Source organism: Athene cunicularia (genome assembly GCF_003259725.1).
Source record: "Athene cunicularia isolate RWA chromosome 20 unlocalized genomic scaffold, athCun1 chr20_part1, whole genome shotgun sequence".
Lineage (NCBI taxonomy): Eukaryota > Metazoa > Chordata > Aves > Strigiformes > Strigidae > Athene > Athene cunicularia.
Window position 1 is genome coordinate 1,554,360 of NW_020799125.1, and position 18,863 is coordinate 1,573,222.

Genomic DNA, 18,863 nt, shown 5'->3' on the forward strand with positions numbered 1-18,863 from the left:
AGGAGGTCTCCCCTCAGCCTCCTCTTCTCCAGACTGAACCCCCCCAGTTCCCCCAGCCGCTCCCCAGCAGACCTGTGCTTACAGACCCTGCACCAGCTCCGTTGCCCTTCTCTGGCCACGCTCGAGTCACTCAATGGCCTTTTTGGGGTGAGGGGCCATGATGCAGTGTCCCCAAACTTTTTAATAGCCTTTTCCCACTTTCCTAGTTACCTGAAGGAAGGCAGCAAGACACCTTCCTTGAGTAACAGATTGACTTTTAAACAATCAAGAATGGTTGAAGAAAAGAGTTCAGAATCTGCCCTCACTACTACCGTCCTCAAAAGCATCTGCTTATGTCACATATTCAGTGTGACGTGTGGCCTGTAAAAGCTTCAATGTTTATCCAGGTACTCCCCAGACCTGGCGCCTGCAGGACCTGTTTCCTCCCTCCTGTAACTGTCCCTCATTCAGCTCAAAATCAGGAGAGGTGAATCCTGGAAATGTTTGAATGAGGGAAAAAAAAAATAATTGTTTTTTGGAATTCACTGAAACAAGACTTTTCGGCTTTTTCTTCATCAATTGTAGCTGGACTTATGTTGGGAAGCAATCCTCAAGTTGTTCATCGCATTGTTATTCACAGAATGATAGGAGTGACATTTATCACGGTCACTCAGGACAATGCTTTCACAACATGCACATTGCGAATCAAAATAAATCCATCTTCAGGTAACTAGTTTATTTTCAAAACTGTATGAGTTCTGGCAGAGCCACAGACAATTTTTCACAGGTGTAGTGCATAGTTAAAAGCAGGAATCATTTTTAGCAAAGTCAAAATTATCTCGTTTTGATAATTTTCAAACCAATACCTTTTCTGTTCTAATTTCAGACCTCCAGTGGGGGGTTTCCTCCCTGTAACTTTAGCCATTGAAAATGTAGACATCTCAGCTAGGTTCCACGATCCGTGAGCACAAACTGCATATCCCTCCTTCGCATTTCTGACTACCTTCCAATGAGAGAAATTATTCTCTGGATGTGCCTCAATTTAATTTGAAAAGAAAATGGGTTTTAGCACAGAAGAAAGGGAAATGAAACAGTATCATCACTGCAAAACGGTGGCTTGTTCCGTTCTTTGTTTTTCTTTCAGTGAAAGGAAAAGAAGAAGAAAGAAAATTAATTTCTAGTTAATCCAAATATGTTGGAAATCTCCTTCTATTTCTCTGTTGGGTGGAGAGAGAAACGGAGAGGAGCAAGTGAGGGGAAAAATCTCCCTCCGGAAGCAGCTTCTTGAAGATGTGTTTTATAATCATCATTCTGCATTTTCTATCTGTTCCGACATTTCGAGGGTGAAAAAGCACCAGCACAAAATTGTAGGAGCACTTTATAGGTTCACAAATCTGGGTGAGAGAATTGGGCATCTTTTCCTTTTCAAAAGACCCGAGATCCCTCTTAGGACCCTAAATAAGAGCTGTACTTTCACAGGAGCTCAAACTCATTTGCTCTTATCGTGATGCTTATGGCACCTTTCAAAGCCCAGCAGCTCTGGGCACTTGGGGGCTAGAAATGCCCTTTTTGTTCTGAGTTTCTTTATTATCCAGTTTAGTGGGATCTCATCCATCACTTGGGCTCTTAATGCTTTTACAGTAATAGCTGGCCTTTTCCCTCTTTAACACATATACTGTAAATTGAAATGATCAGCCCACAAACAGGGCTGTTGGTCCTGGCCAAGGCTCCTGTTGCCTTCTGCATCATGCATCTGGCTGAAACACAGTGGGGTTAAATCATTTTTAGCATCCAGAGATCACTGACAGGAGTAAATAAGCATTATATAACTTCCCCAAAAAAGCATAACAAAATAATAATGGGAAAATGAGGTTAAGTGAAACCATTTCAATAATGTTATAGGCCTGCTTTCAATCAATGAAAGCTGGGAAATTCAACGTCTTTAGAGGCTATCATTTCATTTTAGCTCCCTCCATTGCTGAACTTCTCTTCACAAAGCAATGAGTTAAAGACTTAGCAGCAGATTCATAATACATCTGAAATGTACTTTTTGTGTTTAATATTCACTGGAATGGTTGACTTTGCTGGGTTTGGTTATCGAGAGGAATAATAGTTTTCAGTTTCATTGAAGCATAAGATATAATTCCATTATCTTTTTTTTTTTTTTTTTTTTTTAAAATAATCTGGAAGAAGTAGAGCAAAATGGGAGAAGAAATGATTCTATAGACCCTGTTAATTATGTATCCATCATATAAAATAGCAATAATAGCTTAATAATTTTTCATTAAATAGGGCACGGGAATATTTGCAATCTCATACTGTCAAGTAAGAAATAGCTTTAAAAAACTCCACTTTATTTCAATAATGCTAACTAATTTTGGAGCAATTAACGCTGAAGTTTGGTGCCTACTAAGTAGAATTCTGACAATTTTGCTGTTCTGAATCAATTTGTGCATTGCTCCATATAGATTAAGCCTGAGTTCAGCCCCTGTAACTTCAGGGACTTGGAAGTTAGATGCCTGCTCTAAATTAGGTGCCTGAACTAGCAATATATAGTTCAGGGCCGGGGACCTCAGTCTTGTACTCGCTCCACAGCTTTGCCACCAAGCTGCTCTGTTTTCCAGCCTGTATCTGGATGCTGAACAATTGCATCATCATATTTTAAATTAATATAATTGAAAGAGGTGCCATTCTGTTCTCCCTGCAGGGAGCAGCCGTTTAAGCATTGATCTTAATTTCAGGAGGTTCAGGATGAAAATGAACTAACTCCAAGAAATTGCCAGTGCTTCATCTGAAATGCAAAACTACGTGCCTGGTGCCTGGTAAGCTCTTGTGGTAGCAGGTTCAGAGAGCAGCATGACTCTATGGTGGGGTGGACTATTTCCTTTGCTCTGCTTTCCTCTGCAAAACACCAGGTTTTGAAGATTCTCTCAACTGTAAGGAGAAGCCAGTGTACTGGGTAACTCTGAGACACCTCAGCTTTCTCCCATATGAGCATATCCCACGTGTCTGTCAAGGAATGCCATGCCTCATGCTATGGGAAAATCCCCTTGCAGACACAGAAAGTTGCTTTCCCATTCAACTGAACCCCAGAAGTGAGCAGCAGAACCATGCTGCAAAACGCAGAACAAGAGGGTTTGATCCTTGCAGAGGTGCAACGTTAGAAAGGAGAATGGCTGCATGTTAAAAACACAGACAATTTGATAAGAGAGCACAAGAAGGGGAAAAAAAACTGCTGCTGCTGCTGCTGCAGCTTTAAATTAAAATGCTGCATCAGCCAGTCCCTCAGGACTTGATAGAAATCTAATTAGTCAGACAATCTGGCACCAAATGTCCTAATTTCCCCAATCCATGTGGGATTTGTGTATTCTCTTACTCACTGCAGTTCTGAATTTCAACCTGAGCCTTTCTAACCCCTCTCTTTTTTCCATGCAGACATGGGACTCAAGAGAAGGTGATCCCTATCAAAACCTAATTGTTTTTCATAAACCTTTAATTAATTAGACCCAGGCTCATGAAAGACACTTAAAATATTAACAATTTGTTTAGAGACAAGTGCTGCATGAGGATGGCTGCAGCATCGTATTTTAGTAAGAAACCCAAATGTAATTAACGTGCACGGGTGTACGCTCAGTGTGGGGTCCAGGAGGGTGGCTGAACTGGGAGTCCCCCCCAAAACACTCTGGGAGCAGAGCAAGGACCACGGCTAGGCTGTGTGGTGCCCAGCACCACAGGCAGCTCAGAAGGATTGATGCAGCGTGGGTCCTCCCCCACAGAGGGTTAAGAGCAGTAGCAGCCCTGGGGTGGTGGGTTTTAAGAAAAAACTCCAAAAAAAAGGCATTGGAGTCCCCCAGGTTGGATGTATAGGGCACGGGGAGAACAGCAAACTCGCAAGGCAATTAGCCCTGTCCTCAGGGACCACGAGCACCTGGAGCAAGGTGCTGAGCGCCTCTGAATCCCCCTGGCACCCTTGGAGAGTGGGGATCCCAGCTCACACAGGATTAAGCCGTTCAGGAGTAACAGATTTGATTTTTTTTTTTTTAATTTTTTTTCCAGAGCGGCTATGACCTGTCATGTCAAAGCTTTTTATTAAAGTCTCTTAATCCCCAGATTATCACCACAATAGTTCCACAGGCCCATTCCAGATAAGGCCGGGCCCATTGTGGAGATGCACATTGGAGGAGTTTTAATCTGCAAATTATTGGCATGCAAGACCATGAGGGGCTGCTTTGCTGGGTTGCCCGTTGCGTCAAGGGGAATTGAATATTTATAAAGAAGACTTCAAATGGGCCATGCACTGTATTCCTCCCACACATGTGTAATCCCCATGTGGCAGAGGGGCCCTCCTGAAAGAAAAAAACCCTCCTGCGCAGCCACGACACACATGGACTCCCCCAGACACCACACAGCCTTGGTGGAAAGAAGGTGAGCAGGGCTAGGGGGAAGGGGCTGGTCCCCTCCTCCAAAACACCCCGTTTGAGCCACACAGGTTGCATGATCTGATTTTTAAGAGAGAAATTATAAGAGCGGAACGGCAGAGCTGGTGATGGAAACTTCATTTCTCCCTTGAATACCGGGGGAGGACAGCAAACAGAAAAAGACCCTGATAAGGATCCTTTGCTGACACAAAACATGCCATGTGGAGCGAAGGCTAATGCTGTATACGAAACTAATTAGCAGTTACCTTCTAGATTAAGGAACTACTCAAGCATCTGTTTCACTGAAGTGTTTTTACAAAAAGAGATGGCCCTCCTGACAGATTTGAAAATGTCATCCCTCGGCTCTGGGGGCTCCCAGAGGAGGTGCTGGGGAGCCCAGGAGAGACCATCTCCTCACAGAGTGTTTCCAGACTGGCAGGCCAAAGCAGGACGTGCCCTTTCTTCCCTGCAGTGGTGTTTGTACAAGCACCTTGTTGCCCCTGACTTCAAAGGCCCCCAAACAAAAATTCACATGGAAATGCTGCATAAACAAGTATCGATTGGGAGCGTCACAGATCTGAGCGGGGTGGGCTTAATCATAGGCGGAGCAGAGCCCATGGAACTGAGCAGAACCTCTCCAGCCCAAATCCTGGCTACCACTCACAGAGATGCTGAGCCCCTCTTGATCCTACTGAGATCCCAGCCCTGGGTCAGGCTGCAGCATCCATCAGGGCAGATCAGTCTCAGCCCTCAGCAGCAATTTGAGACCTTCTCCGTTAGCAGATAAGGCTGAGGATAGTCCAGGACACGGCTTGGCTCTCGGCGTGTCATCTCCCATCGCTCGCTAGGCGCGGATGACACCCAGTCGCTGGGGATCTGGCTCAGGATCTGCAGACTTGGACTCAGCTCCAGCTCTGCCACAGCCTTCCCGTACGACCTTGGGCCAGCTGCTTAGGTTTCCTCCATACCTGTTTCCCATCTGTTAGAAAATGACTGGGTATATTAAAGGGTGCATGTGAAGATAAGTAAACTGTGAGGCTATTATTAGCTATTACACTGATAGGGCCCAAATGTTCCTATTTTCTGTAACAGCTCAAGAACTTAAGCAGGCAGAAAAAGGCTTCAGGAAAATAAAGCACTGCCTTTGTGGGGTCTCCTCTCAAAGGAGAGAGGTGTGTCTTCCTTCAGAATCAGCTCTTCATGCATTTTATGAAATTGCAATGCCCACATTTTCCCTAACGGCTTTTGTTCCAGCCAGTGAAACAGCCTCCAGTAGCCTTTGGCTTATGGAAACCTTCCAATGTGCTTAATATTACCTGCAATGCCTGTATTAATCATAACGTGCAGGTGCCAGAGCCACCGGAGGGAAGGAGAAGGGAGAGGCCAGGTAATTTATCGCTATACGGCCCCAGCGTGAGCGGTTGCATTAGTCCAAAAATTACTTTGCTTGCTGGTTCCCAAAGTTCTTGGGAGTACAAACAGGAGAGGGGGTTATCTGTGAATCATCTGTCATCTCTAAAGCTTTTGGCTACAACCTTTTTGTGACTTGTGGAAAAAAAAAAATTATAAATACAGTGCGGGGGTGGGGGAAGTGACTAATTGAGTGCAGTAATTAAATGCAGCTCCCAAAAAACCTGAGCATGTTCCTTCAGCCATCAGCACCCTGAGTGAGGGGTGAGAATGCCTCCAGGATTTGCCAGGGTTGGGTTACTGCAGAGCTTTAGGATGAGGGGCAGCATCATCTGGCAGAGCACGTTTTCATGTGACGCAGTCAACGCATGGGCAAAATACTGGGTTTTGAAACGTACAGGCCTGGGCGGTGGTGCTGAAGCAGGCAATTAGCTCTTGCTCTTGCCCCGTTTGGGGGCAGCCAAAATAAAGATGTGTTTAGTGCTGTGAGGAAATGTAGGGCAAGGACTAATACCAGCAGGCAAAGTCAGAGCGTAACGCAGTCACCTGGGCCACCAGATTTGCAGGCAAGGCCAACAGCTTCCCCCAGACATGTAAAGGCACTAAATAAAACTGGTACCCAGCTTGGAAAACTTCCGCTCCAGATAGTAAAACCTGCAGGATAAAATACCAGAATCAATATATCCCGGATGCCAAATGAAGCCATTTGTATCCACTTGTTCCCTCCCTGGCTCAATTAATAAAGGCAGCCAAAGAAATACCGAGCACATTTCCTTTCAGAAATCTCCCCAAACTTAGTGACATTTGGAATCACACAAGACAGCTGCACCGTGAGATAAGTTAAATGATGTATTCAGAAATGGCTCGGTTCAGAAGGTTGCATCTTTCATAGGAGCCTGGCGCCGAAATCTGTGTTGTGTTCTTCAAATGTGGAATAACTCTTCTTTCCGGTTTACATATATTGATGAATACACTTGAAAGATGGCCGGATTTCTGTATAGCACAGTGCTTTCTTTTCCTGACACATGGATCCATCTGCCAACATCACAGACCTAATTAGTACTCTCTTATTTCTATTCACTGGCTAGTAAGCATGTGGCATCTTTCCACAAGCCTATAAATCCTCACTCTACGCAGACATATACCATATTGCGATGGGTGGGTTATAACCTCAGTGAAACTGGCAGTTGCAGTTGCCTTTCCATTGAGGCTTAATGTCATGATAGCCAAAACAAGAGAGACCATCACCCAAAACACAGGCTGGCACAGCAAGGCTGGGGATGCAATTCTGAGTTTCCCAGCTCTCAGCTACCACATCCCTGTCCTCAAAGAGCCACACACACTGCTTCTGGGTCAATACAATTGTTTACAGGGTCATCGTTGAAACTGGATCTGTGTAATGGTCAAAAAAAAATCCAGCACAGAGGCTTGGTTGTAAAGGCAGATGTGATTTGTGCAGTTTATTATAATGTATCAAATGCAAGAGGTAGGAAGAAGAAATGGCAAGGGCATGATGAGCACTGGAGACCCAGCTCTGAGAAAGGAGAATTAGGAAATCCCTTAAATAAAACAGAAAGAAGGTAGAGGTATATCTGCCTTCAGTTCTCCTCCAAACAGAACAATGCACAACCCCTCCTAAATCTGGTCAGCCCCGCAGGTGAAAAATATTGTGTGAATATGCACTAGAGGTTATTGTTCTTCCCATGCTGGGGAGAGTTATTTGGAAGCCTCCTGCTGGTGTTAAATTAAATTACCCATATAAATAGCACCGGAGGTGACGGACAATAGATCCCACTGGTTTGCAAGCAGGCTGCTCTATAATGGGCTGAAAGGTAGAGCTATTGTAACATGCTCTAAAAGGCACCTATTTAAGTTAGATCTCATCAAACTTCCACCTGGTGTAAGTTACTTTACAGACCTCCCCCTGCAACGATATCCAACTTCTGCTGTGCAAGAGTCAAGCCTACCAAATACCTAAGGAGTCAGTAGCAAAGTGCTTTAATTACTCTTACGGTGTTATTTTTGGATTTCCACTAATTTTGCTAATAATCCATTTGAGTGTCTATATTCATATTTCTAGCATTTTCAAATAGTGTTTCTTATCAAAAAAAAAAAAAAAGCCTGCTCAACAATGACTCTTTTTCTTTCTTTTTTCTTAAATATCTTTCTTGCTTTGCAAGGTTACTCCCTACTGTTCCTTTTTACGAATAAAACAAGAAGTTAAAACAAGTGAGAGAATGAATTTTCCCCGGGGAAGCTAACAAAATTCATATCCCATCAAGCTTACCAGCAAGCAGCATCTCAGGGACCAGTGATGCCTGATATGTGCATGTGATGTAAAATGCTTGAAATGTATCATGAAGAATATATATAGTGTTTGCGTTGCTAGAAAAACAGCAACAGCAAAAGGCTTGGTAGTTTTATGTTCTGTCAGGGGTATGGGTGTCATTACTGGACTGGCGCCCACCAAATAAAGGCACAGATAGGATGAGGAAAATTGGAGGTTTATTTTTTTAAAAGAGAGTAACTCCAAGCCAAATTAACCCCTGATGTAAAGTCAAGGGTGCTACTGGGCAACCAAAGTTAGCCTGTCTCTTTTGCTTTGTTTTCCACTTATTTTAGAGTAGACAGCCTGTTTTTATGTTGCTGGCCAAGAGAGAGTGTGAGGATTAATAGTCAATTGAAGGCTGTAAAGTGCTGCATTGCCGTGAAGTATTTAATCTAGATCCTTTTTGTGTTTCTGGGGACGTAGCCTAAGATGTCTAAAAGAAAAAAGGTAAGGCACAGCCCAGAACTTGCAGAGATGTAAAAAATTAGAAAAAAAAAAAAAAAAAAAAAAAAAAAAAAAAAAAAAAAAAACAAAAATCTATCAGAGAGTGTGAAATTCACCTGGATCCCTCCTAAGGGGTTTGCACATTTGTGTGATTAGAGTCATATTTATAGGAAAATCTTGTCACTTCTCCTCACACTCTGTGGGGCTGTAAAACACATCACTGCAGCTCTCAATTTTTGGAAGAGCTGCTGAAAACAGGAGAATGTGTGCAGGAGGGACAAAACCTGTCGTTCAGGAGGGTGCCCCAGCCCGAGGTCCTGCCTCGGCGTGAGCAAGGGCTCTGGGTTTTGGTCACAGCGAGATGCTGGCGTCCGTGTGCCATGGGATTACACGAGGGGCACTCTGCTGGAACAACGCAAGCCAAAACACTTTCGGATGCCGCTCCAGAGGCTCTGCCTGGTGTCATGGGACACTCTCATTTTGCCTCTGGCCATGGTTTGCAGTGCCAAAGCACCGCAGAGGGGCCAGGGAAGCATCCCCTTTCTCACTTAAAGGGTCCTGAATAATTCACAAGAGCAGGATTTCCTCCTGGCACCAACCTGTAAGAAAACAGCTGGCATTAAAATGAATGAGCAAACAAACAAACAAAGGCTCCATTAAAACCTGACATCCACAGTAACAGGACCTGGCTCAGATGTCAACTTAAAAATCTCAATGATCTCTGAAAGAGTTATAAATCTAGTAATTGCAGTTGCTGCAACCAGTGATTTCCCAAGCACTTCGTGTCCTACTCAGGCACAAGTGGTTTCATGAATAAACGTGAGAGCAAAGAAGAGCCAGAGGGAGTAGGAGAAAAGGTAAAGAGGCAAAATGAAAGAGAAGAGGAGCCCAAGCCTGTGCTGGCAATCTTCCTGCTCATCTAAATTAATATTTGATTTCTGAGCATATCACACAAGGCATTGACAGATCCATTTCTCTTGCAGGGCTGTCCAGTTTTATACATTTCAGGTTGCCAGTGCTACACTGCGAAACCTCACCCAACCCATTTTCCCCAGCCAGAGCTCCTCAGGCAAAAATGGGGATATTTCTTTTTCCAGTTGTCACAGGGATGTGTTGGCTAGCTAATATATATAAATTAAAAAAAAAAAAAAAAAAAAAAAAAAGGCATGCAGAAAACAGCCAGAGCCCTGAAGTAAAGATAAAAGCCTAAACAAGTGCACTGAAGTGTAAGGTTAAACGGAGAGGGAAAAGCCATTAGGGACAGTAGGGCTTTGGAAAAGAGTACAAATAATTCTTAAGGAGAAAGGGGTGGTAGTATCTTAAAGACAAAGAAACAGAAGTCAGACAAACATGGAGAGCTACTGTTAGAGCTCAAGACAATAGAAATTACTTTCTCTGGTCAAAACGGACTCTGGCTGAGAACTCTGGTTCTGAAGTAAGATGGTATTCCTGACTCTGTACTCCCTGGCAAGACCTGGCTGCCTGAACACAAACAGAAGCAATGATGTCACCACAAAAATAATAAAACAGCAATCGTTTTGTTGGCTTGTCACATATTACAGCTAATTATTTAATTACTCTAATTTAAAGTTTTACTAGATTCAGCATCAAAGCATAAAAAATCTAGTGATTGCGGTGTCAGAAAGGAATAATATAATTAACGTATTTAGTAGTAACATATTAAACTGTTGATTGCACTGCATTAATCGGCAGAGATGATATGATACATGGGAAGCTATATGAAATACATGTCTGCACGGGCCTGCGCTGTCTGTCTCCCCGTGCCATCACTTACAGGCCCGTGGTGGGGTGGGAGGTGCAGGTGTGGAGGAGAGCATGAGGAAATAAGCAGACCCATTTCTGCTGCGAGTGCCTGGGGAGGACAAGCTGGAGATGAGCTGACAGCATCGTCACAGAGGCGCACGCCGAGCACAAGGCTTTGCACCACCTCGGCAGCCAGGCCCAAAGCGCAGCTGACTGATTTGGGGACGTGTCTGGCTGCCATGCACCAGGAGGGCTCTTTGCCCCAGGGATGTGCTGGAGTGGCCCTGAAGCTGCTCAGATTTACACAGACCTGAGCCCACAGACCTCAGCTTCACACGCTTTCTCCCACATAGACACATACCTCAGATCGAAGAATTTAAATGAATCAAGGTCTAATTCCCTGAATTATCCACAAGACACCAAATTCAGAAGCACTCGGGTAGTCAAATTCTTGAAGCAATAGGCCCTTTATTATGATAGTGCCCTCCAGAACTGGCTTGCTGGTCACCAGGCAATTAGAAGTAGAGAAATGGTTTCTGCCTGACATAAACTAATAACAGTTATTTTTTTCCTCCATTGCTCCAGAGCCCGGCAGCCAACAGAGGGAGCACAAATTCCTGAGCAGCGCTACATGCCTGGACTCTGCGATCCCCTCGGCTGTCTTCGATTGCTGATCCTGCTGGCACACAATCTAGGAGGCAGCAAAAGGCGCCAGCCTTGGAGGAATAATATGCTCTTAACTCCCTTCCCCTGCAACAGGACACGGAGCAGCTCAGCCCCTCAGAGGACCCTACTCCAAATAAGAGTCATGATCTGAAAATATGTAAATTAAACAAGACATCAGAAAAGGCCAGTCTGTAAAAAAAGGGTGCAAAACAGTGAGCGAGGATAAGGGTTCATATTTTTAAGCTTAAGCTCTTCTACAAAATACTTCCCTGGTCACAAAGGGAAAGACAGCAAATGGAGAAGATATTAGATGAAACATATGGGCAAAAACAGACACACGTGTTTAGTAATTACACCACTTCATTTTTTCAGATTAATTTCTGTCTGAAAAGAAACACCATCTATTCCTTTTTTCTCCCTCAGTAAACACAGTGGCCTGCTTGCCTTTCTTGTGAGACAAGTCACCCTCTCCAGCATCATGTAAGCACACGCCCCCAGCAGAAATGCTCCCTGCATCAGTCTGGTTTCCAGACCCTCATCTATCCAAATGCAGTTTGCTGTCCAGCCACCCTGGTAGAGCTAAGTAAGTGGTTTTTTATGGTACAGCTGTTTCTTTATCCCAGCTGAAAATGACATTATACTATAGCTTTATTGAAAAGCTATAGATTATTGTTAGTATTCACAGACACAGCCAGGTTTGAACTTCTCAGTGTGCTGCTTCTTAGAGACAATCCGGCTCCTGGGCTGCGATGCTCGGAGCTGAACAAACTTTGCAGGGTTTCACAACAGCAAGTGAGAGCTGCTGTGGGCAGCAGAAGGGCACATCGAGCTGATCCTAGCTGCTACATTCAAGACTGCCCCAGCTGTGTGTGACTTCTGAGCCACACATAAATGAGGCATTGTTGCAAGACTAGCACAAACTGTATTCTTCAAATTAAAAGAAATCATTTACTCATTTTTTTCCCCAAAAAATAACAGAATTCGAATATATTATTTGAAAAAATACATTTTCGTTTTCCACCTCACTGCGTCCAATGATTGTGGTGTGATTATTAAACACTTCATAAATAATAATGTGACATTTTCAGATTGTGCGTCTGATTAAGCAGCCATTCTTCTCTCCCTGACTGCAACCATGGACAGATGAGATTGCTGCAGACGCAGCAATCTTTGTGGCTCCTTCCCTGGGGAACAGGGATCAGAAGTCGCCCCTGTAACCCAATTAAATCCAAGAGGATATGAGCTGATCACTTCGGGCCAGCTCCAAAACTTACGGCCATTGATGAGAAATCCTGACATGAACTTCTCTGAACTGCAGACCTGACCCATGAACACAGCTTGATGCATTTTCTAGGGAGGGTATTCTACACAGTGAGTCACTTTCTCTGCAGTGGGCAGTGATTTTGCTCAGTTATGGTTTGGTATTAGGAAGCCTGTTCTGAGAGCAAACAAGCAGTTCCAGATGAAAACAGAACTAAATCCAGAGAACTGAAATATAAGAGAAGACAGGTTTCATCTAGAAGGAAAAAAGTGAACCTGTGAGATAAACACTCTCTCAGTGAGGGATCGGAGTACTTTGAGGATCAACGTGTTGCAGAGACCCTCCTGAACCAGTTTACTGCCCCTCTTTCACAGCAAAAAAAACATTTAGTGAAGTTATATATTAAATAAAGAGCCAAAATCCAGTGGCATCTATCCTTTGATTATTCCAGTGCCTATGATGCAGCTGTGCCTCTCAGGGCTGTCACACAGAGTAGCGCAGATGTCAGTGAAAGGGACAATCTCCTAACCCAAATTCTCTCTTGTCTAGTACAGCATTTGGATGAGTTAATCCCATTCGGAAAACCCAAATGCTTTCTTTTTTTCTGAGCACAATCACCATTTCAGAAAAATGACCAAAGAAAAGCAGCCCCTCTCCGTAAACCCTCCCAACCATCTGTCTGGATATTACTGACCTTTAATATTATGCAGGCGGGAGGTGGAAAGGACGGGATAAGAAGTGGGGGGGAGGTGTGGAAAAATGTCATTGCTGTAACAATGGCTTATTGCATTTGGATAATCTCGCTTCTTGTACCGCTGCTAACATGGTAATCTTTCTCCACCTACTGTATGTCAATAATGCAATAACCTCGCTCTCCCCCTGCATCAATAACACAACAGCCGCTCTCCGCTTTCAGCGGCACTGATGAATTCTAGAATTGCAACAGCTCAGATGGTCCATGCTAGCTTGTCCCTGCCTCCCACCCTCATTACATTTTAATTTCACTTTAAAGACAGTTGCTATCAGCATTGTTTGGCTACAGCTTCTGCAAAATAAGATCAGGCTGTGTTTGAACTCAGGAGGTTCCTCGGCTCAGTACAGGTGCTGGGATATTTTCGATCAATGTCATTTCTTTGTATATTCTCAGTTGAAGAATTAAGGCAAGATTTGCCAAAGACTTAACTGGCCAACAGCTCAATGTATTCTCCAAAGAAGCTACTCTAAACTCAGCACTTCTGAAAATCTCTTACTTATGCTTCAGTGTATGGACGGCGGGTCAGATTCTCAGCTCACTGCCCCCATCGCAGCCTTAGATCTCTGCCAGTTACACTTAAACCAGTCCACCAGTTATTGATTAATCAGTGTTGGATTAAAGCATAAACGAACGCAAGTGCTCTCCACAGACATGTTAAGCAAATTACGGTTAAAAAAAAATGATATGATAACAACAGCTAAAAAATAGTTAAAGCCAAGTGATGTGACAGGTTGGGGAAAAAGAGATCTGAAAGCATAATCAAGTAAGCTTAATATCAGAGAACATATGGTAAAAAGATCTTGTAAGAGAATCCTTAATACTACAGTGGGCCTCACACACTGATTAATATCACCTCCTCTGTATAGTCTAGAATGAATGGATTCAAGAAGAAACTGATAATTTTCAGAAATGCTGCTCCTCGTAATGATAGAAGATGAGGTTTTGTGAGTTATGTTGAGAATTATTGGCAAAGGTTAGGTGATTTCCCACTGGTGCTAGAGGGAAAACATTGCTTGCAAATTACCAGCATTTGTCAGTACTAATACCACATCCCCCAGCCACCTAAACTGTCAACATTAATAGGTGTCTTTACAGCAAAAAGGGGTGATGATAGTCAGACTTGAACAGACCTTGAAAAGAGAAGAGGAGCATGATACAGAGAATAAAGAAATGGAAATGTGCTTGCAGTGCCTCTTGCCTTAGCTCCCAACATCCCACCCATAGCTGTGTGGGTGGCACTGCTTACCACACTCTGCCAATTATCACATTTGCTTCGCCGTTCGCTCTCCTTCCCATCTCTCTTTCGTTTGTTGGGCAGATTTCGTTAAGCCTCTTCCATCCTCTCTTTCCAGTGACTGCCCTGTTTTCACCTCTCTATCATTAGCACAGTGCTCCTTTTTCCAAGAAGCAAACACAAGATGCGAGATGTTAATGCAAGACGATTTCCCAGGAAAATAAATGCAAGATGCAGGGCAGGAAAGGTTTTCTGGTGCCTGGGTACTGCCAGGCCTCGGTCATTCTCCCACCAATCCCCTGTACAGCCCTTGGGCAGGCAGCACCCCGGGTCCCACTGGCAGGGAGCCCACAGCACTGCTCCCCAGGAGGGAGGTGTGAGCCAAGGGTCCCTGCCAGGATTCTCGTAACCTTGCTCCCACCTGGGCAGAGCAGCAGCAAAATCTATCCTTTGTAACATCTCACTCCCTATTTAAACCTTGAAAACTTTCAGGATGACTTAGATTGCAAGGTTTGGGTGAGTCTACCTGGTCTGGGAGTGCAGAGCCTCAACAGCCTCCTCAGATAAAAACAATACAGAGGTCTACACTCCTGGCAGGATAGTAATCATCACTGGTGCCCAGCAATTAATTAGTGTTTTGCTGAAGAGTTGCTAAAGTATTTTCCCTCCTTGCTTTCCCTCTGTATATGTCATGGTAAAGGACCTGCCAGCCACTCCTCCAGCACTTGAAATTCAGTTCTAGTGACCTGTCTTTGTTTCAAGCAGGGAAAACAAACTTACATCTTCATCTTTCAGGCTGCAGACACGGATCAACTTTGTCCCTAAGATGAGGCACAGTCTGATGTGTGGTTTGGTACCCCTACAGAGGAGAGCATATAAAATACAGACATCTGCTCTCCTGAGCCGTTCAGCACCAGAGGTAACATTAATTTAGGTCGGCCACAACCAGAGATAAAAATCATTTTCATTCGACTCCTCCTTCTGTCAAACTGAATAAAATATAGTTCACTTATTCACCTCGCCTGGCCCCTTGGTGATTAACATTAGCAAATGCAATCAGCCCGTGGCCACGTCGCCACTATACATTAATGCAAAACTGGGGGAGGGCCTCGTCTACTATCAGCACAAAAAGAGAGCCTTACCTTTTAATGTGCTCATTCTTCACATGGCTGCTAACGATAAAAGAAGCCGTCAAAACAGATGGACAGGCCAGCCTAGGCAGAGATAGGAGATTTCTGCTGATTTCTCAGGGAAAGAGAAAAAAAGCATGCAGTGAGCACTACACACATCCTCAGCAGTTACCACTCACGGAGCAGCCAAGGCTCTGGCAGGGCCCTGGAGGGTCATAAGCTTTGCGTCCTAACTCGTTTTTTGTGTGTGCTTCTGCAAACTCATCTGCTGCCACCCCCTCCCCGCTGCAACACGGCTGCTCTCTGGAGCACGGGCTAAGTTTCCCTGGCAGGTCCCACTGCAGATCCTGTGGAGGAGTATGGCCCTTGGAAAGAAGCACACAACAGGGCCACTGCTGGCACCTGGTGCCCAGGAATGCTGTTCAATTTTGCAGTCTGGCTCACTTGCGTGCCCCACCGTCAGCCAAAGCTACATTTCCTGGAGGCAGGATTATTAGTACTTCAGACTAGTATTTTTAGCAGTTTTTCCCACTGTTGCAGATGGCTAATACACCATGAAGTGCAGAATCAAAGGCCCAGACTAATTTCCCCCTCTACTCACCAGCAGTTAAGGGAAGTCTGACCACATGGTGTTCCTTGTCACATCTCTGCTCAGGCAACTTTGAACAGAGATGCAAATGCTGAGTCTGCCAAACCCCTGCATCTAAAGGGCCAAACCTCCAACAACCACAAACCAATCTGCGTCTGAGCGATGTTTGGTTCTTGGATCGCAAAACTCCCTGATGCTGTCATCACTGAGCTATGAAAATATGAAAAGAAGTGCCAGGTTTAATGCTGAATATCTCATTCTAACCCTGCCTGTGATACCATGGTTCTGGGGCACACACTATCCACACAGGAATATACCTGGATAATCTAAGAATTAATAATCTGGTCTTTAATAACTTCATTCACCCTCTGTGAAAATCGTGAAGTGACACAAGGTTGGTTGCCCTTGGAACTGGCCTGTGGGTGTCTGTGTGCAGCAGTACAGCTTGAAAAACTGCATGCAGAATCTCAGTCCACATTTTGAAGACTTTTTTCCCCTAAAAATATTTTCTATGATCCATACTTGGGTAACAAAAGATGTTGTTTTCATTATTCTTCTCAGATAACATTAAACGTTCGAATACAGTATAAATTTTTTTTTTTCCTTTTCCTTTCTTTCACTACATCCTCCTCTTTGGCAAATAGGACTCCCAAGTCCCTTCTGATCACTAATAACATGGGCTTTCATACCCTCTTGGAACAAGTGAAATTTCTTTGACGTCTTAACTTTGCACAAATAGATTTTAATGAGGGAATATCACCTTGCCTTGAGCTAACTCTCTTCCTTTGCTTTTCCAAGGCTTTTGTAGTCATTTCCTTACAACTTACAGAACATTAAAGTTCAGCTAAGTGTTTGAACACTGCATACCATTTCCCCAGGAACTTTGTTTATTCGCTTCAGACTGTCACAGGAGGGACGTGCTTTCAAAGCTATGATGTAAATCAGGCAAAGGAAGAACATCTTCTGCAAGCCTCCATTGTCCTGACATGGTCTTTCATGTCTGCTTGGGGGATTGCATACAAAAGCACTTCCCATTGGGTGACAACCAGGGTGATGCTACTAATATAAATAAGGCCCTGAAGTTATGGTGCACTCACAAGGGCTGTGGAAAGCCTGAAGTATAACTTGAATAATATGCACTTGTTGAAGGGATCGCGAGAGCACAATAGATATGGAAGAGAATATCTAGCTACTTGCCAGAGGATATATCAGGTCATGTTCAAACTCACTGTGGATTTAATGAAAAGAACAGCCAGAGAGGACATCAGCCTCTAAGTTCTGAAATTAGAAAAGGATATGAATCTGGAGTTAGGAAATATTGATCCTGTCGTCAAATTCCTCTCCATGCTCCTCCCAGAGCACAAAGTTGAGACAACTGAGAAGCCAGACATTTCCTATGCTGTCATTTCAAGAAAGGTTCCCAGCCCAGAGGGGCACCAAGGGATGGACTTTTCTCAGAATAGTTGTCCTCTGGGGTGGGGCAAAGTGTCACTGTGAAACGTGGCACGGCACTGGCATCCTGGGCAGACGTTCGCTGAACCCATGAGTGGGATTCAGCTGTCCCCCTGCAAACTCTTCCCTTTGCTGATAATTTACTGTAATTAAACCATATGTAAAATTCTTTCACTCTGTCAGAAGCAGGGACCTTCTGCTGCCCATATGCCAGAAAGACAAATGAAGGGCAAAGCTCACATGAAGAAGGCAAACTTTTGCTTCTTGATTAAGAAACAGTAAAGACACCTTCCATAACTGTGTCTGCAGGTGTTGAGGTGATGCTTTGATACATGAGCAAGATCCATGGGGAGACACAAGGAGCCCCCAAGAACAGTCAAGAAGCAATCGGTGACCACAGACTCTATGTTCCCAGTTCCCCTACTGCTGTAGGAACAGGGTGTTACCAGCATCAGGCCTTACCCCATCACAGGTTACTGCTGCTCAGGGCCCACACTGGACTAGGGCTTGCTCACTCCCCAGGCTTACACCTGCGTGTAAGGGGACAGCAGCTGGGAAACAACCAGTCTCTTTTCTGGGGTGCCCACTGAAAGGACCAGGGGCAATGGGCACAAATTGAAGCACAGGAAATTCTCTTTAAATGTATGGGAAAAAAATTTACTGTGAAGGTGAAGTATGGGAACCAGTTGCTCAGAGGGGCCGTGGAGTCTGAACACGAGTGGACGTGGTCCTGAGGACTAGGTGGCCCTGACTGAGGAGGGGGGTGGACTAGATGATCTCCAGAGCAATCTGCCACCTCAACCATTCTGTGAGTCTGTGAGATGAATTTGTGGCGCTGAAGAGTATTGAGGGAAGGAGCCTGAATTCTTAACACTTCAAACTGTCAAAACTGAAATTATTCCAATTTCTTAAAATACAACAGAAAGGCGGGTTCTCAGCTTATAGACAATTTATTTCTGCCAACTTGCCAGACAGGAGAAATGAATATTTTGCTGTTGTTTATCTAACTGCACTTCAACAAGTGCAACAATAAAAAAATAAATAAGCTCACACCTTTCAAGGAAGCTACGGTAAATCGTTAGTTGATGTGTTTTTTAAAATTGTAAATATATAAATAAGGACAAGAATCTGGAGTTTAGTGCAATAGAAACAGAAAGCTGATTCAGCAGAACAAGGCGTAGTCATAAAAGATTTATTACGCTTTATCAGCAATATCCACAGTCTTTCTGTGATTAGAGTTGCATTGTGTGTAATTATCTTATAGAAATTCTGCTCTTTGATGTGCTTTATCCACCATGCTGAAATACAGTTCAATTCTAGTGGGTTTTCATGGTTGACTGGAATTTACATTAATTCCTTTGGGCCTGCAGGGCCAGCCTGGTCTGTCACTAGCAAGCTCTTCATAAATATTCATATATATATATATATATATA

General features: G+C 44.0%; 1 long non-coding RNA gene across 3 annotated transcripts in view; it reads left to right on the top strand.

Moving 5' to 3' along the window:
• LOC113487453 overlaps positions 1 to 14,149 on the top strand; it is a 17,224-nt gene extending 3,075 nt beyond the window's left edge. The window contains exons 2-4 of one of the 3 annotated variants that reach the window (XR_003399792.1): positions 2,687 to 2,801; positions 4,036 to 4,404; positions 10,930 to 14,149. This is a non-coding gene — a long non-coding RNA (uncharacterized LOC113487453). Of the gene's footprint in view, positions 1 to 2,686; positions 2,802 to 4,035; positions 7,903 to 10,929 lie in introns of those variants that run through there. The other 2 variants (XR_003399791.1, XR_003399793.1) reach the window with 2 other exon arrangements.
• Positions 14,150 to 18,863: the final 4,714 nt, after the last annotated feature.